We start from the raw sequence: 20,325 nt of genomic DNA on the forward strand, positions 1-20,325 counted from the left end.
AAAGCTAGAAATACTGTTTTTTTAATAATATGATCTTGATAGAGTTTAAATAGTTTAAGAGCTCTTGATCAAAGGTTGGGGAACACTGGGACCTTGGATAGTTCATGCAAATAATTCGGAATGAGCAGCGATGGAACTGGAATCCTTCAAGACTTCTCATTTTTTGTAAGAGAATAATACTCTTAAATGTACCCGGAAAAAAATAATTTACATGTTCAAATGAGAAAAAGTTGATCCTTTTCATTAATTTTTTAGAAGTGATTGTGTTTATTTTTATACTTTTACTGTTAGCAGTGCGTCTATTATACTTTTAAGAAGCAGTGCTTTGTAAGAGGGCTATGTGCATGTTGAAGGAGTATTATAGATGCTGCACATCCATCAGTGTTCTATAAAGAGTTCATTTAAACTTGTTTTTGTGTTAGAATTCTCAGTATTTTTGTGAAAAGTAGTTATGATAAAGTCCACACTCTAGCAGTTGTTTGTTTAAAAAAAAATGATAGCTGCAAGATTTTCCATTTCTTTTTGCATATGTAAATTTGTTTTCTGGTATGCCAATACATTAACTACACTTTGCTCTGCATTTAGCATGACTGAAGATATTTTTGAAACTACCCAGCTGTAATTTTGGATGGTGTAAAATAGAGGTTACAAAACTTACATGCATTGCATTTTTCTATCTACTTCATTTATGCAAAGTGAGTGCCTGGTCTTAGTTTGTTGTCCGGTTATATACCACTAGCTAGAATAGGTCTTCTGACAATCTCTCTGTGTTTAGAGGGTCACTTCTTATGATGATTCTCAAAAGACCAGAGTTTTGTCTTGCTCATGGTAGCCTCAAGTTAGTGAGCTATTACTGAAGAAAATCCCATTTTTTAAAACCCTTCGAAATTAATTGAATTTTAGGCTAGATAAGGTTTTTGTTATAAATAAATAAAAATGTATATAGGCCACTCTTATTTATACTGACAAGCTCAACTGAGGTCATTTATAAATTATTTATATATTATTGAAAATGCTTTTGAGTGCTTTCTGACAATTTTTTCATATAGAAAGAAAAGCCTTTGTGTGTGTGTGTTTCCCTCAATCAGAGGGGAACTGCTATTCATATATATATATATATATTCCAAAAGATACCAGTTATTTCCCAGGCACAATTACACTTTGCAAGTTGATGGCAGAACTTAGTTTGAAAATCAGCTACCTTGACTGGATTTAATTGTTAGCTATAACAATTAGGCTCTCTAAAATGGCAGTATATAACACATGCATGAAAGAGATGGAAACTGAAGCCTTCAGAACTGTGTTAGTCCTGTCTAAATGGACATGTTTTTGAATAGGCATTTCATAATGTTAAGTGGGCAACTAGGTAGACATACCTAGTTGCTTGTGCTGACTGGAAGGGTGTTTTCTGAAGGCAGTTTGCTTGCCCCTGTTTTTAAAACAAACAAACAAAAAAAAACCACTCACTGGAGACTCACTGGGTTTTTCATGTGTCAGGGCTACGAAAAGCGATTGTGCACCTCCTTGTTCCCTGCCCTTTTGATGCTGTTGTATGTTGGTGGCACTTTGTGTTTGATGGAAAGGAGTTGCCGCACTGAACCCTTTCCCTGTGCACCCTGGTAACTCCTGCCAATCACTGAGCCTCTTCCTCCAGCACCCTGTGTTTCAGCAAAGGGAAAGTTTATCCAGTTCTTCTGGGTGAGGAGGATAATGCTGGAAGGGCATGTGAGTGTTGTTTTGTGCGTGGCAATGCTTTTTACATATTCACCTTTATTTCTGGAGATGTTGATCAAATACTAGGTGCTTTTCAAAAGAAAATATTGTATGGTCTTCCCTCCAATGAGTTCATCTATAGGGGACATGAGAGTTACTGAGGCTGGCTACGCTTCACTGAAATAACACTAGCATAGCAAGTTCATTCCTTCCATAAAAAAGAAAGGTATATTCTGCTCTGGTGTGACAATGCAAGCTTATCCAGTGAGGGTCCAAAAGGAGTGGTCCTCAGTGTAGGCTGGAGCATAGGGAAGGCACATGTGGGGCCACCCTACAGGAGCCTGGCATGTGTGGGGAAAGGGTTGGAGCTTCATGGGCAGGACAAGGTGCCACAGCACCACATGGCCTGGATAGCTAGTGAGGTGAGAAGCGTGTTGCTGCTGAGAGAGTCAGCAAGCTCAGGTGAGTGCAGGTGCCTCTGCAGCAGAGGACAGGGGGTAAAAGTTTGAAGGGGGTTCTTATCAAAACAGTGATCAGGGGAAGGTGTTTTCATGTCTTTGTATGGACTGGAAGGGTTTGATAGGAGTTAACAAGGACAGAAATCAGAGGAGCAGAGGTCACGTTTTAGTCTGCATCTTACTAGTTGTCACTTTTAATCTGCACACCTGAAAAATGTTCAATTTAATTTTGCTATAACACATCCTCTCTGGCCAGATATGTCCTCTTCTGCAAGCATTATCCTCTGCATTTTGTACGTCTTAGTGTAGGCAGTTGGGCCTCTGTTATTTCAGCAGTGTTAGACTACTTTGGTATTTATAGTTATTTTCTGACCATTTATACTCAGAAACTGAATAAAAGCATTACTTAAGTCACCAGTGTTGTTATTAGAACTTTAATTTCTAATTGTTTCAATAAACAATTGTAAGTATTGAAATGAACTTTCTCTAGTATATGTCTACAATCCCATTCATATCCCATGAACGGAGTAAAAGTCAGTCTAGTTGCTTCAGTTTATCCTTAACTGGAAAATCCTAAAGCTGTTCACAAGCAGTGTGACTCTACTCAACTGCTCGAGAGATAAGGATATTAAACAGTTATGAACCTTGCACAGAAAGATCAACTCTTGCAGTTAAACCTCTTGCCTTTTTTAAAACTAGCTATGATGGTTAATGTTGAATTATGAATTAATATTACTTGGGAACTTCCACTTCCTGTAATATAGTATAGCCTGAGCAATGCTCTTATTATTAAATGTTGCCAGAACAAATGAAAATAAAAAGTAGCCCAAGCCTGACATTAGAATTTAAAAAATCTTGGCTGAGACACTGATCAGTCATTTTCTGAACGATGGCTAGTCCAGGAAGGCTTTTTTTCTAACAAAAGCTAGTTAATCAAATCTAATATTTAAACTAATTAATATTTTTCAAGTACATATTTTCTTTCTTAACTAAATCTTAGTCTCCTCAGACTTTTTTTTTTTGCAATATTTTCTAAATTCTGTAACTGTGATTTTTTTCAACAACGACAAAAAAAAAAAGTTGACCATAAACTGGGGTTTGGAGAGAAAGGAAAGGTTGCTAAAAAAATTATAATCACTTCTGATGTGACTGTACTTGGCTTTTAAATGTAAATTTTAATGATGTTGGTGCATAGTATACAATTCCTAGTTGTCTGAATGAGCCCAAAGGAATGCTATTCTAAGCTTACTCAGACTTAGAATATAATTCAAATATAAAAACTGGATAGTGTGTCTGGCGAACTCTGCAACTGCTGCTTGGGGCTTTTTGGTAACTTTGGTAACAGTGATCTTTCCCCCTTGAAAACAATACATTTGTTTATAACAAGTCGTATTCCATTTCTTGGCACTTAAGAAAGCTGTGGGATAAAACACTTTCAGAAACAAAACTTACTATAAGAGGATTCTGCTGGAACAAATTTTAAGTGTCTTCAATTTTCTGTCAACCATGACTTGAACCTGTAAATCATTTTTTCATGTAATATGTAATGATGTTTCATCTAAACTTAATGAAACTTGGAATTTCTATTACATAATGTTTTGATAATGATGTGTGTTTGTTGCTTGTTCATTAAAATTCCTATTTTTGCATTCAAACAAGTTTTTAATATGAATTTTTGACTCATTCCCTTAGTGAAAATTGACTTATTTCAAGTAGTTTGTATCTTAAATATTTTATTGTCTAGATAGCTTACCATTTAATGCTGCATATAAATCACATACTGTGACAAAAAAAAAAACAAACATGCTGCTAGCTCATGTTCCTTCACTGAGTTTTCATTAAAAATTGTAAGCAGAAATCTGTTCAGTAGATTTTCCACTTTGTGTATCACAACCATCCACTTAATATTTTTGCTATGTCACAGGGAAAGTACTTTGGATCTTGTCGAATTGTTAAGTTGGCTTTGAAGATAAGTTCTGAGTTAATAATTTTTGTGGTATTTTGGAATTTTGAATTTATATTCAAATCCCAGTATTTGGACATTCTTTATAATGTTATGCATAGTTTCCTTACCAAGTAGTTTCTGGAGGTGTGTATTACTTTTTTTTTTTTTTTTTTGGGGGGGGGGGGGTAATTCTTGTTTTTAAATGCTATTTGGGCAGATCATCGGATAATTTATGGTAGTGAGGAACCTCAGGAAGTCTCTATTCCAAGCTCCTGGCCAAAGCAGATTACTATGAGACCAGACTAGGTGGCTCTGGGATTTATCCAGTTGGGTTTTGAAAACCTTCAAGAATGGATAAAGATAAAGCTGAGCTTTTTAAAAAGGCTTCTCTATAACTTAAAAGGCGAAAACTGGCATTGAATTGCATGGTGCTACAGAATCATGGAATCATACAATCATAGAATGCTTTGGGTTGGAAGAGACCTTTAAAGAACATCTAGTCCAACCACCCTGCCATGGGCAGGGACATCTCTCACTAGATCAAGTTGCCCAAAGCCCTGTCCAAACTGACCTTGAACACTTCCAGGGATGGAGCATCCACAACTTCTCTGGGTAACCTGTTCCAGTGTCTCGCAACACTCATACTGAAGAATTTCTTCCTAATATCTAAACTAAATCTACTCTCTTTCGGTTTAAAGCCATTACCCCTTGTCCTACCACTACATGCCCATGTAAAAAGGAAATTAAGTTGGTTAGACATGTGTTGTGGTTTAACCTGGCTGGCAGCTAAGCACCACACAGCTGTTCGCTCACCCTCCCCCCTCCCTCTCTGGGATGGGGGAGAGAAACGGGAAAGTGAAGCCTGTGAGTTGAGATAAAGACAGTTTATTAAGACAGGAAAATAATAATAACAATAATAATGATAATATTCATAATAGTACTACTAATAATAATGTGTACGAAACAAGTGATGCACAATGCAATTGCTCACCACCCGCTGACCGATGCCCAGCCTATTCCCGAGCAGCCTGTCCCCCCCCCCAGCCAGCCACCCCTATATATTGTTTAGCATGACGTCAGATGGTATGGAATACCCCTTTGGCCAGTTTGGGTCAGCTGTCCTGGGTCTGTCCCCTCCCAGCTCCTGCTGCATCCCCAGCCTGCCCACTGGCAGGGCAGCATGAGAAGCTGAAAAGTCCTTGGCTTGGTGTAAGCACTGCTCTGCAACAATTAAAACATCAGCATGTTATCAACATTATTCTCATCCTAAATCCCAAACACAGCACCCTGCCAGCTACCAGGAGGAAAATTAACCCTATCCTACCCTAAACCTGAACAATGTCCTTGCCTTATTCCATACCATTTAAGTCATGCTCAGGTTCCATACATTCCAATTGATCACCACTTTTCATATATGTATATAAAATGTCCACTGAGTTTGTTTAGTCCATGACTTCGGGCTCCATCTGTCACAGTAGTCTTTCAGGGCGGATCACAGCACTCTACCAGCTACTAGGATGAAAATTAACTCCGAAACCAGGACAACATTACCTACACCTAGTGAACCCATGTTGGCTCTGAACAATGACTGCATTGTCCTTTAGGTGTTCTTCAGTGACTCCCAGAATAATCTTCTCCACAGTTTTACCAGACACTTAAGTGAGACTGACAGGCCTGTAATTCCCAGGATATTCTTTCTTGCCCTTCTTGAAAATTGGAACCACATTTGCCAACTTCCAGTCAACTGGGACCTCTACAGATTCCTAAGACTATTGAAAAATGTATGAGAGAGGTCCCGCGATGACATCAGCCAGCAACACCTCCAGGGATGGGACATCCAAAACTTCTCTGAGCAATGTGTTCCAGTGCCTCACCACCCTCTAAGTGAAGAATTTCCTCTGAACATCTACTCAAACTCTCCCCTCTTTTAGTTTAAAACCATACCCCCTTGTCCTGTCATTATCTGACTGAGCAAAAAGTTGCCCTCCATCTTTTTTACAAGCCCCCTTTAAGTACTGAAAAGCTGCAATGAGGTCTCCACGGAGCCCTCTCTTCTCCAGGGTGAACAACCCCAGCTCTCTCAGCCTTTCTTCATAGGAGAGGTGCTCTAGCATGATCTTCACTGCCCTCCTTTAGACCCGCACTAAAAGGCCCACATACTTCTTGCGCTGGGGGCCCCAAACCCGGACGCAGTACTCCAGGTGGGGCCTCACAAGGACAGAGAAGAGGGGGACAATCACCTCCCTCGACCTGCTGGCTATGCCTCTGTTGACGCAGCCCAGGATGCAATTCGCCTCCTGGGATGTAAGCACGCACTGCTGGCTCAAGCTCGGCTTTTCGTCCACTAGAACCCCCAAGTTTTTCTCTGCAGGGCTGCTCTCAATGAGTTCTTCACCCAGTCTGTACTCATGTCTGGGATTGCCCTGACCCAGGTGCAGCACCTTGCACTTTGATTTGTTGAACCTCATTAGGTTCACATGGGCCCACTTTTCTAGCTTGTCCAGGTCCCTTTGGATGACATCCCCTCCTTCTCTTGTATCAAATGCACCACTCAGCTTGGTGTCAACTGTAAACTTGCTGAGGGTGCACTCGATCCCACTGTCTATGTCGTATATAAAGATATTGAACAGTACCAGTCCACGTGGTGGTTTTACTCAGGTGGGCAACCGAGTTCCACCACGGCCGCTCTCTCACTCCCCCTCCTCAAAGGGAAAGGGGGAGAAAATATGATGCAAAGGGCTCAAGGGTTGAGATAAGGATGAGGAGATCACTCAACAGTTATCATGATGGGCAAAACAGACTCAGAGTAGAGACATTGTAAGATTTATTGCCTATTACTAACAAGCTAGAGAAGTGAGAAACAAAGGAAAGAAACCAAAAACGCCTTCCCCCCATCTACCTTGTCCCTCCAAGCGGTGCAGCAGAACAGGGGAATAGGGGTTGCAGTCAGTCTATAGCGCTTCGTCTCTGCCGCTCCTTCTCGGTCACTCTCTTCCCCTGCTCCAGTGTGGGGTCCCTCCCACCGGATGCAGTCCTTCCCGAACTGATCCTGCGTGGGCTTCCCACAGGCAGCAGCTCTTCAAGAACTGCTCCAGATATGGGTCTGTACCACAGGGTCCATCCCTCAGGAGCACACTGCTCCAGGCTGGGTTCCCCACGGGCAGCAGCTCCTGCCAGGTCACCTGCTCCTGCATGGTCTCCTCTCCACAGGCTACAGGTCCGGCCCGGAATCTGCTCCAGCGGGGGTCCTCCACAGGCCACAGCCTCCATCGGTGCAGGTCCACCTGCTCCACCGTGGTCTCCTCCGCGGGCTGCAGCGTGGAACCCTGCTCTACCGTGGTACTCCATGGGCTGCAGGGGGACAGCCTGCTTCACCATGGTCCTCACCACAGGCTGCAGGGGACTTCTGCTCCAGCACCTGGAGCACCTCTCCCCTTCCTTCTTCACTGACCTTGGCGCCTGCAGGGCTGTTTCTCACTCCTCTCTCTCTCCCAGCTGCTGTCTAGCAGAAGGTTTGTGGGTTTTTTTTTGTTTGTTTGTTTTTTCCCTTTCTTAAATATGCCCTCATAGAGGCGCAACCAACATTGCTTATTGGCTCGGCTCTGGTCAGCAGTGGGGCCCTTATCTAACATGGGGCAGCTTCTAGATTCCTCTCTCGGAATCCACCCCTATGTCCCCCTGCTACCAAAACCTTGCCATGTAAACCCACTACAGTCCCTCAGGCCAATTCCTTATCCGCTGAATGGTCCACCCATGAAATCCATATTTCTCCAGTTTGGAGATCAGGATGTCAGATGGGACTGTGTTAAAGGCCTTACAGAAGTCCAGCTAGATGACATCGGTCAGTCTTCCCTTATCAACTGATGCGGTCACTCCATCACAGAAGGCTGCCAGATTGGTCAGGCACGACATGCCCTTGGTGAAGCTGTGCTGGCTGTCTCAGATCACCTCCTTCTCCTGCATGTTCCTTAACATTGCTTCCAGAAGGATGTGTTCTATCATCTTCCCAGGAACAGAGGTGATTCTGACCAGTCTATAGTTCTGAGGGTCTTCCTTTCTGCCCTTTTTAAGAATGGAAGTGATGTTTCCCTTTTTCTGGTCACCAGGGACTTCACCTGACTGCTATGGCTTTTCAAATATGATGGAGAGTTGCTTGTCAACTGCATCAGCCACTTCCCTCAGGACCCTCAGATGCATGTATTCGGGCCCTATAGACTTATATATGTTCAGGTTCATCAGGTGGTCTCAAACCCAATCTTCACTTACTGTGGGAGGGACTTCGCTCCCTGAGTCCCTGCCTTGAGGTTCAGGGACTTGAGAGATGTGGGGAGAGTGACTGCCAGTGAAGACTTAGGCAAAGAACTTGTTGAGTACCTCAGCCTTCTCCATGTCTGTTGTTACCAGTTCTCTAATATTGTTTGTCAGAGGGAGTACACACTCTTTAGTCTTCCTTTTCTGGCTAATGTACCTGTAAAATCCCTTCTTATTATTTGCATCCCTTGCCAAGTTCAGCTCCAGCTGTGCCTAGAATGAACTGTGACATTTTAGGTCACACCAGAGGAACTCTGGTAAATTGAATTACTCTGTTGAGAAAGATTTTTATTTCCTGAGACTCATTTAGAAACTAAACTCAAAGGTGATGTGTTCCTGATGTCAGTGTAAGCAAAGGGCTAGTTAATAAAGCAACTTAGAAGTATGGCTTGACTTCACCTCAACCAACACTTTTTTGATATTTTGAAACAGTAGCTGTGCTGTCCTCTCTTGTGCTCCACCAGCAAGATCCTGGTGTCAGGAAGAAGCACATCGAGAAGGATTACTCTTCCCTCCCTCCCTGACCCAATTACCACTGCTTCCTGCATTTCTGCCTAAACCGCTGGTATTTATCTTAGGTAGACTGTCCTTCACAGTAAAAGTTCTCACTAGGAAATTATTCATTTGAAAGGAAAATCATGTAAATTTTTTCTTGTCTCTCACTTTCCCGATTGTGACAATTTCTGAAAATTTTGTAGGGAATCTCTGTAATAAATCATAAACCATTGCATGTTTTTAAACCAGTGACATGTCAAACACAGCATAATACAGCTCATGCTATAACATTTTCATTGGATGTCTTTAAAAATGGGAAGAGAAGTGGAGAGGACTTCCATCTACTACTAGAAGAATGGTCATGATATATGTGTTGCTAAGCTCTCAAATAAAGCAAATCTGCAATTGATAGAGATGATTTTAATTGCTGGGGGAATGGATGAGAGGCAAAACTAAAAATGGCCCAACATTTAGGAGAGTAATTTCACCGTTCTTCCTTGTGCACCAAAGCAAGTTCTAGTTTGGAGCATGTGAATTATCTACTTCTTACTATTTATTCAACGAGAGCTCTAAGGGGAGATTCAGATGATGGGAGCAGGGTGTTTGAAATTAGATGATGTAAATACCATCTGCAGGGACAAGCGAGCACTCTTCTAACATAGTTGTCAAGTAGTTACTTAGAAGAGGAATACAATCCTTATACAATTTATTTAAAAAAAAAATACAACTTGTAACTTGTAATCTATTCCTCCTTTAATCACTGTGTTGGTTTTACATTGCTGGGCAGCCAAACTCCAACATAGCTGCTCTCTCACTTCCCCTTCTCAAAGGAAAAGGGGGAGAAAATGATGGGAAGGGCTGAAGGGTTGTGATAAAGACAGGGAGATCACTCATCAATTATCGTCACAGGCAAAACAGACTCAGCGTGGGGAGATTAATATAATTTATTGCATTTCACTAGCAGACTAGAACAGTGAGAAACTAAAAGAAAACTCAAAGCACCTTCCCCCCATCCACCCTCTTCTACCTCCTCCCACCAAGTGACACAGGGGAACGGGAAATGGGGGTTGCGGTCAGTCCATAATGTCTTCATGGAGCTCCTGCTCCAACGTGGGATTCCTACCATGCGCTGCAGTCCTTCCCGAACTGATACTACTGTGTGGGATTCCCCCAAAAAAATATCTTCTACAGAACCAGAAAGCCAATAGCACGTGAAACTACAAAGAAAAAAATACATCGCTATTAATCCCCTGAGTCTCAAGTAAATTTTCTTAGTCATGACCCTAGAAAAGTGAAGCCTTTTGTGAAAAACAAAGGCAGAGGGGATGTTTTGCAGGACAGATATGAACAATTTTTTCTGTCTGATTACTCAAACTTCCACTGTATGATCTTGCTTGGTTAGGGAAGTTAATGTGTGAAAGTATTTCATGACCAGGATAATGTGAACCATTCATGCTAATACCTTTGGTTTAGGATTAATTATTGATGCAGAGGTAGAGGGCTTTCTTCAGTGTATGGAATTTTGACTATTTTTAACAAGACTTTCATATGGTGTTGCAAAATGACCACATGGACACCAGGTTTTTTTTAGGATCAGTAGCTGCTACCACTTTATTGATGACATAACTTCAACTCTTACACTGAGGGCATAACTTCATCTCTCTTATTGAGGACAGGCTCCCTTCTTATACCATTCGCTCTACAGCAGTACTTTTCCACTAACTATTCACTGGTCAACAACTTTGCCCGGCAACAGCAAACACCCAGCAACTTCCACGTCTTGTCTTACCGGCTGGAGAACAAGCAGTCTGAGACAACAAGGCATCTCCTGAATCACTCTTCTTTGTTCCCTCTAAACTCTTTACTTTCCTGATGGTCTCATTGTTAAGAGTCCGATGTTATCATCAACCATGGGGCTTGTCGACCCCCATGGCCACACTCCCACAATATGGGAATCTGTTCTGCAGGTAAGAGCATCATCCAGTTTACACCCATCTGTACACACAAATGCTTTGCCTCTCCAAAGATAGACCTCTTCAGATTATGCCCCAACAAGCACTAAAAAGTATGTTTGAAAATTAAAAGCTCCTAGTAGCTGGTATGTAGCTGCTTCATTTCAGGTGCAAGACTTAGTCCATTTATCTTTACCAGCACAAAATATAACACTTAAACAACTATCTGTATGTAGACAAATGCTAAAGAAACTTTTCCAGACTTGTTCATGTATTGTTTCCTATCTCTAAAATGGACTCTGGAGTCATAATCTGGTTCTGTGAAATTGGAGAATAGTCTAGACTTTGGTTTCAGGTTACATTTTCCTATCCGCATAGAAATTATTGAAATGGTTACACAGTTCTAGAGAAAGGAAATTAAAGAAAATGGAGGATTTGTCGCCTTCAGATCACTTTTCAGTATGCTGCAGAACAATACACATTACTATCTTATTTTGATTCTTGTTTAATTTCAAGGTTCATTTATTGTCAGTTTTGGATTATTTTGTAAAATTAATATACAGAACATGGATGAACTTGTGTAACTTAAAACCGTGACTGTAGTCATGGTAAAATGGCTCTGTCATATTCCTCAGAGATACAGGAAAATGAAGCCGTACTGCACAAGTCTCAGTTTCTGGGCTCATAACCTGGCAAAACTGATTGAGAGAGCTTTAAACTAGGATCAGTGGGGGAGGGGAATACCATTAGGAACACTGAGGTTAAACCACAAGATGTTATGGCACCATCTGAGGATGACAATTGTAATGGGAGCATCTATTCTGCTCCAGGGAACACTGAGGGTTTAGGAGCACATCTGAAATGCTTATATGCCAACACACATGGTATGAGGAACAAATTGGATGAACTGGAAGCTTTAGTCCTTTCCTAGAGCTATGATATCATTAGTATTAGTGAGACTTGGTGGGACAAGTCCTACGACTGGAATGCTGGGATGGAAGGCTACTGGCTGTTCAGGAGGGATAGGCAGGGCAGGTGAGGTTGCAGGTGAGTGTTGAGCTGTATGTAAGGGAGAGATTAGATTATACAACCCTTGCAGTTAGGGATGATGCAGTAGAGAGCCTTTGAGTGAGGATTAAGGGAATGGATAGCAAAGCAGATGTCATCTTGGGTGTCTACTATTGATCAATACCCACCCAGAATGATAGCACAGATGAGTTATTCTATAGGCAATTAGGAGAAATCTCGGTATCAGTTGCCCTCATTCTCATGGGAGATTTCAACTTCCCAGACATAAACTGGAACTATCATACTTCTGTGACAAGCAAGTCTGGGAAATTCCTTAAGCATGTTGAAGATAACTTCCTGTTACAAGTACTGAGTGAGCCAAGTAGGAAAGGTGCCCTCCTAGACCTGCTGTTTGAGAATAGGGAAGGCCTTGTGGGAGAGGTGATGGTAGGTGGCTGTCTTGATCATGAATTAGTTGAGTTCAAAATTTTTGGTGTACGGAAGGAAAAAGGTCAGCAGAGTTGCCACCCTGGACTTTACGAGAACAAACTTTAAGCTTCTCAGGAAGCTAGTTAGCAGCGTCCCCTGGGAAACTGCTCTAGAGGGTTTAGGGGGGTCCATGAGAACTGGTCACTTTTCAAGAACCACCTTTTAAAAGCCCGGGAGCAGGCAATCCCACTGTGCTGCAAGTCAAGCAAGCAGGTCAGAAGACCAGCCTGGCTGAACAGGAAACTCCTCCTGGAACTAGAACAGAAAAAGAAAATATATGACCTCTGGAAGCAAGGTCTGGCTTCACAGGGAGAGTACAGAGCTGCAGTTCACTTCTGCAGGGAGAACACAAGGAAAGCCAAAGCTCAACGTGAGTTGATGCTGGCCACTGTGGTGTCAGATAGCAAAAAAAGGCTTTTTCAAGTATGCCAGCAGCAAGAGGAGGTCAAAGGAAAACATTGAACTGATACTTGATGCAGGTGGTCACCTAACAAGTAGGGAGGAGGAAAAGGTGGAGGCATTTAATGCCTTTTTTGCCTCAGTATTTAACAGTAACAACAGATCTTGGGCTGCCAGGACCTCAGAGGACCATTACTGAGAGAGAAGTGACTTTCCATCAGTGGTCACTGAAATTGTAAGGGAACAGTTGCATCAGCTCAATGTTCATTAATCCACAGGGCCTGATGAGATTCACCTCAGAGTGTTGAAGGAGTTAGCAGATGTTATAGCTGGACCCCTCTCAACAATTTACAGATGTGCTTAATTGTGGGAGTCTGGGGAGTTCCCCGCTGACTGGAAACTAGCTAACGTTATACCCATCTACAAAAAGGTCATGAAAGAAGACCCAAGAAACTACAGACCTTGTTAATCTCACAGTTGGACAATTTGTCCAACCTTATCATAGAAGGAGATCCAGTTACTAAGGCAGGACTTTCCCTTGATGAACCCATGCTGACTATGCCTGATAATAGCTTTGTTCTTTAAATGCCTTTCAACATGCCCCAGGACAATCTTCTCCATAACTGTTCCAGGGACTGAGGTCACCTGCTTAGTGGATGAAGGGAAGGTGGTGGATGTAGTTTTTCTGGATTTTAGCAAGGCCTTTGATACTGTCCCTCATGGCATCCTTCTGGTCCAACTGTGAAATGAACAGGTTCACAGTATGCTGGGTGATGAACTGGCTGAATGGTAGGGCTCAAAGGGTCATAGTGAATGGGGCTACATCTGGCTGGTGGCCAGTCACTAGTGGCGTTGAACAATTCTCAATTCTAGGGCCAGTTCTTTTCAACATTTTGATCAATTATCTGGATGCAGGAGTGGAATGCATCCTCAACAAGTTTGCTGATGATACTAAAGTGTTGACAATCTCAAGGGCTGAGAGGCCTTGCAGAGGGGTCTAGATACATAGTAGCATTGGACAGTCAACAACGGCATGAAAATCAACAAAGGTAAATGCTGGGTTCTGCACCTGGGACAGAGTAACGCCAGACACTAGGAGATGAGTAGCTAGAGAGCAGCTCTGCAGAAAGGGATCTAGGGCTGCTGGTCAACATTAGGCTCAGCATGAGTCAGCAGTGTACCCTGGTAGCCAAGAGGATAAACTGCATTTGTGGGTGCATTAAACACAGTATAGCCAGACAGTCAAAAGAGGTGATTCTCCTGATATATTTAGTGCTAGTGCAGCCTCACCTTGAGTACTGTGTGCAGTTCTGGTCTCCAGAATATAAAAAGGATGTTAAGGTACTTGAATGCATCCAGAAGAGGGCAACAGTGCTGGTAAAAGGCACGTCATATGAGGAGAGGCATGTCATATGAGGAGAGGCTGAGGACACTTGTGTTGTCTAGTCTGGAGAAAAGAAGGCTAAAGGGTGCCCTCATTGCTCTCTACAACTTCCTGAGGAGGGGAAGTGGAAAGGGAGGTGCCAGACTCTTCTCCATAGTAACTGATGACAGGACATGTAGGGGAACCTGCTTTGGCAGGGGGGTTGGACCCGATGATCTCTTGAGGTCCCTTCCAACCCCTACAATTCTGTGATTCTGTGATTCTGTGAATGGCATAAAGCTATGCCAGGGGAGGTTCAGACTGGATATTAGTAAAAATTTCTTTAGTGTGAGGGTGGTCAAACACTGGAACAGACTTCCTAGTGATATGGTTGATGCCCCATGACCATCAGTGTTCAAGAGGCATTTGGATAATGCCCTCATTAATATGCTTTAACTTTTGGTTAGCCCTGAAGTAGTCAGGCAGTACTTGATGATCTTTGTAGGTCCCTTCCAACTGAACTATTCTAATACTAATTCAAAATCCACAAGCTAAAAAAAAAAAAAAAAGCTTAAAAAAAAAGAAAACAAGTGAAAATTTAGTATTTCATAGATCAAAAAGCCAACATTATCAGTTTTGCTATTTTAAAATCTTTTTCAACTCATAACAATGATACAGTTTTAAAATACAGCTTTATTCTTTTAAAGCCCAAATAAACCTATGCCCCAAAACCATACTTTCTTCAATATTTTCAAAGTGTGTATTCTTACTCAGGAAACATCTCCAGTTGCCTAGTTGCTTGAGTACTTCTATAATTGCACCTGTATACCAGGAATCAGTTTCCTGCTTTACTGAGAAGACAAGAGCTAAAAGGAAGTCTTCTGAAAGAAAGAAGCTTTAAAAAAAGCTCAAAAAAAGAAAACAAAAAAAGCAACTAAAATCCAAACCTTTCAGTTTGTGCCTCTTTTCAAATGTAGTCTCTTCATATTTCCAAGTCACTCGACCCCTCTACCCTATGCCAGGTATCTGTTTTGCCCACTCGCTCCTCTGAAAGATCTCTGTCACTGTAGGTTGTCTGTCTGTTTTACTCTGAGAGAAAAGATATACATCAATTTCTTTAGGCAGCAGGGCCAAAACCAGTGGGGGTACTTGAGGGAAATATTTTTTAAAAGGAGAAAAATAAAAGAGTCCATAACCAAGTCCATTTTATTGTAGGTGAAGCTCTATTGAATCCATCTGATTGATATTAATTTAGTCCTTCTCTTACTGATACCAACACATTACTCTATCTTCTGTGTTGTCTCAGGTGTAGTTGTGGATCATGAGTCATGGACTTCTCATATGAGAAGTTGCATATAGATAGATAGATATGCAGTTCTGATTTTTATTTTTTTTATATGATGTGTCATTACGGTTTCACTGCTGTCTGGAATGACTGATGATAACATACAAATATGATAACAATGTTAATGACTAAACAATTATTATTCTTTGAACAGTATAAAACTATTTTTCTCAAACTTTCAAGTAGAATATAAAAAAAAATACCTTCAGCCTTTAACAACTCAAATTGAAGATGAAATGATCAATGGATTATTCCTTCTAGTCTTTTTTGTATTACTCTATTCTTATCTCCCCTCTCTCCTTGGAGGAGAGGGGTGCTTTGGAAGCAGAAATCAGTCTGTCTAGCATCCCTCTGCAGTGATTTAAGCCTAACAACCTGTCATTTATTTTATTCTTGTTGGCATTTATAAGGATATGATTAGATATGGGGCAGGGAAATATGCATTATATTTGACTGAGTTATAAGGTGCCAAATGTCTTAAGTTGTGGAGCATTTTCACTTTCAGTCATGGTGAATTATTAATTGTGGATTCACCTAAAATGCACTACATAGATCCATAGAGGAGTGTTTTCCATTTTGCAGGGTGCTCAGTTTGTGTTAATGAAGCCCATATGGTCTTACAAATTGGCTAGTTTTTGATTAATTAGATAACTTTCTTCTGGGGGACTGACCATGGAAGTCAGAGCCAATGATAGCTGGCAACAAATATTTAATTTCAGTTATGGATTCTTTTCCTTTTGAAGGTATGAGATAGATGTACTGTTGTGCCAAATTCTGCTTGGGTTAAGAGGAAGCAGAGGTGAAGTTTGAGTTTTGGGGGTGGATGCAACTCCTATTCCTTTGCCATAGTTAAAGCTAATTAGCAACTGTACCTTAAGTAGTTGGAACAGATTCCTCCAGTGGTCATACAGTAGGGGGGACTGGATAGAACTGAATGAACACTTCTATACCCTGGAATATGTTTTTTACTTCCAGGCATGTGTGGAGCCTGGCTTAGGAACTAGCTGTGTTGTGTCTGTTGACTTTTCCAGTTCAGAGCCAACATAAGGTTGTCTGCGCAGTACAAAGAAATCATGGTGAACTCGATGAAGCCACTTGCTGGTCTTTTTCATATTTATTGATAGGATCCAGCCAAATGGATTACCTCTGCCCACTTTTTGAAAGAACTCATATTTAAAAACTAAACTTTGTCAGAGAGAAATGCAGTTTAGAAAACTCTTTATATTAAAAATATATACCATGAGTACTAGCAGTTTTTAAAGAATTGTTTCATATTTAAATGAAGCCCTTCTAAAAAAATATCTTTCATCAAAGTTGGGGTTTTTTTGTTTGTTTGGTTGTTGTTTTTCTTTTTTCTAGAATGTATCTTGAATAGAGCTGACAATTTCATAATCTGTGTATGCTTTGAGGGATCTTTTTCCGTCCCTACAAGAGATGTAGGACCTACATAAAGTAAAAAGCTTGGTTTTAAGCCTAATCCAAAAGATCCACACTGTCTTATTAATATCATACTCTTTGGAGTGTGTGATTTTTGTCAGATGAATTAAGATTGCTTCTCCCTTACACAGAGCTAGGCATTACAAGTAAACCTAGTTAAGGTAGTGATTCCTTTGGAGAATGCTGTGTCCTGGGTTCTCTGGGGGAGAACCTACAAATTTTGCCACATTCATGTGACACCGGGGCCTAAAAATTTTGCTTTCAATAGTGTCTAATGCATTTCATCCTATATAGGCACTGAGGACTGGTCAGATGAATCGCTATCTGAGGATGCTTACTTTTAACTTTTAAATATCTAAACCTGGGGAAGATGGAGTTCATCCAACTATGCTCTCTTTACCAGGTCCAGCATTGAATTGTACCTCCTGCCAACATTATGAATCAGAGCTGTGCTGCTTGTTTTCTATGGAGGTAACACAGTACTGCGTTCCCCAGCATTGCTGTCACCCTGCCATGGCTCTCTGGTAGGCTATTTCATTCACTCAACCCACTCTCCAGGTGATGGTTACTATCAAGATAATTTAAGCCTCCCGAAGACTAGAGTAAATCTCATTGATAAAGTAGAAGTCCAAAGTTGCTTTATTGTAAGCCATTTCAGAATGCACATAAACAGTGTGCAGGCTCTACCTACAGCAGTTGTATTACTGAAAATAACTGTGTCAGGATGACTGTAATGATCATTTCCTGTTGCATTGTGGTAGGCAGACCTCTTGCAGTGGAAGTTCAATGGCATCAACCTTCTTCCTGCAGATGTGGGTAGAGGTTAGGGGCAGGCACACATAAACACAGAAGTGGACTGTTTTATCTGTCAAAAATATGAAGTATTTAATATATTCTCTTATTGAGGGAAGAGTTAATTTGAAGAATAAAATGGGGAATACAGCTAAATGGAGATCAACATCTGTAATTTTTCTTCACTTTTATGCTTTAGGGAAGCTTTCTGTACCTGAAGTATCACATCTTTTGAGTTCCTTTAATATCACTGTAGATGCCACCAGCGTTTTATAGTACAGGCAGAAAACAGTTTGTGTTCATCAGTGTTTTGATCATATAACAGGAGTCTCTGCTGAGATGAATTCAAGTTTCTGATAGGACTTTGGTGAGATGTGGACAACTGACAATTCATAGAATCATAGAATCGCAGAATATCCCGAGTTGGAAGAGACCCACGAGGATCATCGAGTCCAACTCCTGGCACCACAAAGGTGCCAGGTCTACCCAAAAATTCAGACAGTCCAAACGCTTCTTAAACTCTGACAAGCTTGGTGCCATGACTATGTCCCTGTGGAGCGTGTGACAACCCTCTCAGTGAAGAACCTTTTCCTGATATCTAGCATGAACCTCCCCTGTCACAGCTTCACACAATTCCCTCAGGTCCTATCGCTGGTCACTAAAGAAGAGATGAGCACCTGCCCCTCTGTTCCCCCTCATGAGGGAGCTGTAGACCGCAGTGAGGTCTCTCCTCAGCCTCCTCTTTTCCAGGCTGAACAGGCCAAGTGACCTCAGCCGCTCCTCGTATGTCTTTCCCTCTAGGCCCTTCACCATCTTGTACCCCTTCTCCACTACTTTCCAATAGTTTCACATCCTTTTTGTACTGTGGTGCCCAAAACTGCACACACTACTCGAGGTGAGGTCGCACCAGTGCAGAGTAGAGAGGGATAATCACTTCCCTTGACCAACTAGCAATGCCGTGCTTGATGAGCATGGCATTGCTTTCATAAGCATCATCAAAGTATTTCACAGTGACACCAAACAGCCATCAAGTTTTGTCAGTAATGAAATGGGTTGGAACAAATCAGCAATGAAGTAGAATATAAGAGGTGTTTTTTTTTTTTTTTTCTTTATCAGCTTTTAATCCATTTGGCAAATGAACGAAGCTGGAGCTGAGTGACCGTGATGAAATAAAATGGCTGGGATGTCTAGGACTTTGTTTTCTCCAGTACACAATAATAAAACATTCATTGTGATGAACTTCAATTGTAGGGCTGTTGCCTTTGCAAATTTTACTCTGTGGCACTTCAGTGTAATGATGTCTGTCTTTCTCTCATGAAATGCAAAGGGTTTAGTTTCTAAATTCAAGTTAGAATATTGGAAACCATTCTTCTAGGAGACTGAAACCACGTAGGAAATTAGAAAATCATTTTATTTAATCAACATGGCTCAGACAAAACAAAACAAAAACACCTAAAATTAAATTGTGCTTCATGATGATAGTAAGTTATCCAAATGTGTAGTTTGCTGAAGGAAAAAAAATATTTTTTTAATAAGGTATGGGTTTGTTGTCTCAAATCAAATGCTTTTTTATGTAGGCAATATATTCAGGTTAGGTTGGTCTGAATTTTAAGAGGTTAGGTAAAATAGCTTCCTACATGCACGAATTGTGATCTAACTGATTATTCTGTATGACTGGGACTTACACATTCACTTTATTTAGGAAATACTCTGAAATTTAAAACTAATATAATTACATGACAGCATGGATTGTGTGACACCTTCTTTCTACACTTTCCAGAGATTTTAGTATTATTATTTAATTCTAATTTAGCACTTTAGGAATCCTCTGTCCTGGGCTTATGTTTAGCGCAGTGGTAGGCTCAGGAAAGTTGTCTTTTAAATGTCTTCATATCATGCAGTTTGCCCTACACTTTTTCTATTCCAGATGCCTTATCAATGAAAGTGAAATAGAGCTCACAATGTTAGAAAATAAACATGCTCTTACACTACCGTGGTATGTAGGCATAGCCTTGTGAAAGCATGGGAGCTCAGGATCTCTTCTGCCATCTGTTAAATCACAACTAGCAAAACTTACACAACTTCATACTCTGCATACTTGTAGGATTTGTGATGAGTTATGTAAACTGGGGGTGGAGAGGAGCAGGGAGCAAAACTTTATATTCTTCTTTGAAATTGTTGTTTCAGATAAGTGTTGAATTGGGAAGAACTGGTCTATATTTTAAAGAGCAAACCTCTCTGGAGAGATTATCTGAATAGCAAATGGGTGCCTCAGTGCATCTTAGTGTGGAGTCTCCAATTACTAACACCCTTTGCGCCTTTTTTGTGGCACTGGTTCTAATGCAGGTGGTTGACTTGGCCAACTTTGGATGGTTGCCCTTTCCGAGGTCTTTACATTTGTTATGGTTTAACCTGGCTGGCAGCTAAGCACCACAGCCATTTGCTCACCCTCCCCCCTCCCTCTCTGGGATGGGGGAGAGAATCAGGAAAGTGAAGCCTGTGGGTTGAGATAAAGACAGTTTAGTAGGACAGAAAAGAAAGGAAAATAATAAGAATAATGATAATAACACTACTAATAATAATGTGTACGAAACAAGTGATGCACAATGCAATTGCTC

At 41.1% G+C, this 20,325-nt stretch overlaps 1 protein-coding gene across 1 annotated transcript in view; it reads left to right on the forward strand.

Annotated features, from left to right (window-relative positions):
* LOC121062911 (homer protein homolog 1-like) overlaps positions 1-20,325 on the forward strand; it is a 78,138-nt gene that overhangs the window by 21,086 nt on the left and 36,727 nt on the right. The window lies entirely within an intron of this gene.

This window comes from Cygnus olor (genome assembly GCF_009769625.2).
Source record: "Cygnus olor isolate bCygOlo1 chromosome W unlocalized genomic scaffold, bCygOlo1.pri.v2 SUPER_W2, whole genome shotgun sequence".
Lineage (NCBI taxonomy): Eukaryota > Metazoa > Chordata > Aves > Anseriformes > Anatidae > Cygnus > Cygnus olor.